This window comes from Camellia sinensis, chromosome 12 (genome assembly GCF_055761805.1).
Source record: "Camellia sinensis isolate YWXY chromosome 12, ASM5576180v1, whole genome shotgun sequence".
In the NCBI taxonomy this organism is placed as follows: Eukaryota; Viridiplantae; Streptophyta; class Magnoliopsida; order Ericales; family Theaceae; genus Camellia; species Camellia sinensis.
The window spans coordinates 87,402,897-87,406,804 of record NC_138972.1 but is presented as its reverse complement, the minus strand read 5'-3'; positions in this window follow the sequence as shown (position 1 = coordinate 87,406,804).

Here is a 3,908-nt window from a genome sequence, read left to right as displayed (position 1 = left end):
TTGCATGCATGTACATGTTCTTGAAATTGAAGTTGTTCTTCATGAAATCCTCACATGCATGTCCATATTTTAGTTGTAACCCATGAATTCACCATGATTTTGGAGCTAAATCTTGCATTTGATCATGTGTTAGAAGCTTTGAATTCAAATGGACACGTGCATGGTGCATTTACATCATGTTCTTGCTTGATTCATGGAGTTTCCTTGAAATTGTGTTCAAATTGGCTTACCTTTGGGCTTGATTTTACAAATCGATCTTCAAAGACATGTTATACTATGAGTTTGCAAGTGTTTTCCAGAAAATTGGCCCAAAACATTCAGTTTTGATGTGTTGAATGCTTGGTTTGAGCTGTGAAGGCAAATTTGGAAATTCCAGATTTGGCTTCCACGCTCGAGCGAAGGATTTCACGCTCGAGCGACCATCGTTTTGTTCAGAGCTCCGCTCGAGCGACGGAATGCTGGCTCGAGCGTAGATTGCAAGCTCTCAGGTTTTTGGTGCACGCAAACGCACGCTCGAGTGACGAGACCTATGCTCGAGCGAAGAGTTGTGTCTCACGCTCGAGCGAGCATCGAGCAGGGATTTTTAACATCCAGTACTTTTGCATTTTTACAGACCGCTCGAGCGAGGAAGTCTATGCTCGAGCGACTCCACTGTTTTGGCAAGCTCGCTCGAGCGAAGAAAGCCACGCTCGAGCGAAACTCCTGTTTCAGCAAAAATTTGAAAAGTGTTTTAAAGTGCATTTTTGCATCCTCATTCCATCCTAGGCATTCCTAGGCCAAGTTTAAGGCATCTTAATGAGGATAATGTTATAGAACCACACCATGTATAATTAGGGGCTAAGTTATTAATCCCGAGTGTGTGTTCGTTCTGCAACTATAAGGTTGGCATCCGAGGACGCTCGTTAGCTTGTCTATAGCCCAGTGCTCTGTGAGTAACAATGTTGTAAAGATATGTTCAATTATGATTATTTTCTGAATGATCAACTGTTCTACTTACTAAAACGTTATTGTTTAATGAATAAATGTTTGTCCGATTTGTAAACTGTATCCATGGCATCCATAGCAATTTACTATTACTATACTGTTACTGCTACTGTCACAGAGATCTCTATCGGTTCCCATGTTTGGAACCACTACTGTTACTGTTATGATGGCCATCAACTGACTGTTCTGTCTGTTAAGACCTACTGTACTGTTTTGCTATGGGATGCACCACATATGACTGCTATGGTTTCTAAGTGACTGATATGACTGTTTAATTACTGAAAGGGCATTCATTCTTAACCCCTTTACATAACTTTTATTCACTGGGCTTTAGCTCACTGTTTATATATATATATATATATGTAGGTGTCCAGGCACCGGACCGGAGCTAGGAGCGTCAAGTTAGCTCTTGTTTTATCAAGCCAACCTATGTGCCTCGCCTCAAGGTTCCATGTCTGTTCAAGCTAGGGCTGCTCTGGGGTGTCTTCTGTCTCCGTTTTGTAACAAATGTTATAGACTTGACTGTACAGTTATAGTTAGGGATTTGATCCCTGACTTGGATGTTTGTGTATATATTGCATATATATATGTTTTGGTTGTCAATGTGGCATGTTTATAAAAAGTCTTTTTGCATTCAGATTGTCATAACTCATTGAACATCTTTTATTTACTGTTTTGGCTTCCGCCAGCCCATTTACTCTGTATTACTGTCATTACTGTTAAGCAGGCCTTCGGTAATCACGGATTACTGGCTGGTTACGGTGCTAAACCCATAGGGGCGGGTTTGGGTCGTGACACTAAACCATATAAAACTGTGGATCAAACTGAAGTTATTGGATTTATTAAAGATTTAATTCGCAGGTTTGGCATCCCACAGACCATAACTGTAGATAATGGGACTGTATTTGATGGAAAGATGGTAAAATCTTTCGCAGCAGAGTTTGGAATTAGCCTTGTTAATTCCACCCCTTATTATGCACAAGCAAATGGTCTGGAGGTCTGGCAGAATCATCCAACAAGTCCTTGAAAAAAGGAATACAAAGAGTTGTGAAATACAATCCTAGGGGGAAACTATTATTGTCTTCCTTACAAAGAGTTATTGATTCTCTACTCCTAAGGGATGGGAACAACTGAATGGCTGCAGCCATGTCTTGCTTACGGTCAGCTAGCCCTTGATTGGTAATCTGCAGCTTTGTAGCAGTTCGATCCAATGCCAAGTTAACTGTTGATAACTCCTCTTCTAATTGGGCCTTTTCTCCAAGAGCTGAATGTGAAACTGAGAAGCAGAGGAATGTTGCCCTTTAATTCAGATACCTCAGTATATATATGGGAAACAAATTCCTTGTCTTTCAATAGCTTCTCCTTTACAACTTTAGCAATGTGGCAAATGTTGACATAAAAATCTATGGTAGCTGCTGCCTATGATAAGTGACTTGAAATGAACATGTTGGATTGCTCCATGACTTTGTAGAATTGGAGGAAACCATTCTTAAGTATGGGTCTTTGCAAGGCTTCGAATGGGATCCTTAAAAATGATGTTAGCAATTCCAAACAAGTGCCTAAGTCCAATGGAGGCAAAGAAACTGTGGTGATAGTTGGAGAGCCCTCAAAAATTTCCAAGAGAGAGTCAGCAAGGGCCAATGGCTCAGCTTCACTGCTGGCTGCTAGAGTGGTTGAAGGTGTGTTAAAAAGGCTAGCCAGTCGAGCTTCAAAAATGTCCATCTCTTCCATTGACATTAAAGGTACAGAGAGGTCTGGAAGAGATCGTTGCATAGGGATAAGAGAGGAGGTTGAAGTGTCACTGATAGTATCTATAGTCCTGGCCACCAACAGATCAATGGAAGAGGGACTAGAGCTGGATGATGGTGGTAGACAAGAAATTGGTAAGCTACTAGTATCTTCTCTAGGAATATCAACTATCACTGATGAGGTGATAACCAAGGCCTTCTTAGGTGATGAAGGAGCAGGCAGGACTGTAGGGAGAGTAAATTGGGCTGAGGTAAAGATTAGATGAGGCAGATATGGGCATAAAGAAATAGGGATACCTTGCCTCAAAAAAAGTATGAAAAGTGTAGAGCTGGAAAGTGGAAGTATTGCCTGGATGGGCTCTGCACTTAAAGGCACTTCGGTGTTGATCTTCTTCCTCCTTTTCAAGGCTGCCTCAAATGGCCTTTCAATTTCAAATAAGGCAAAAGAAGCCATTGTCAAAGGAGCAGATGGAGTAACTGTTGCTGCAAGACAGAAAATAAGAAGCAATGGTAAGTTTTATTGCTGAAAACTTGGGAAAGGAAATTACTAGCGAAACCAAAGGAAATTACCAGTCTCGAAAGTGGTGGTAATAGTGGAAGAACTGCGAAGAGCATAATGTTTGGCAGATTGTTACCTCCTTGCAGCTTCCCTATGGAGTGTGTCAGTAGCAGCAGTTTCGTTCCTTAATATCTGTTGCTGCCTACTTTTCTCAAATCTTTGGAAAACCACTAATTCCTTATATTGCTCCCTCTCTACTGCCTTGGCAGCTGCTTGATGAGTAAGGTCATCAATAAGATCAAAAGGGGAAACTATTATTTTCTTTGTTCTTTTAAGTGATGTTTCTTCAGGTACTTCCTCTTTCTTAGGATCAAGCACAAGTTTCCTTCTCTTCTGTTGTTGTTGTAACTTGTCTTTAAGAATGTTTAGGGCTTGAGCCTTTTGAGGAAAGTCTATTTGTGAAGCCCCTGCATCAAAAAGAAGCCATAAGTAGACAAGCAAGGCATTATAAGGAGAACAAAAAGGAAAGATAGAAGTGCATGCCTCTTTTCAAAGCAGCCCTGGTGACTCAAGGAGAAGGAAGGGAGACAGCAGGAGCAGTCTTTGTGGCAGCAGAAGTAGGAGTTGGGATAGCAGGAGTAATAGAAGGAGTGATGAGCCCAGTCCCCTTAGGCTTG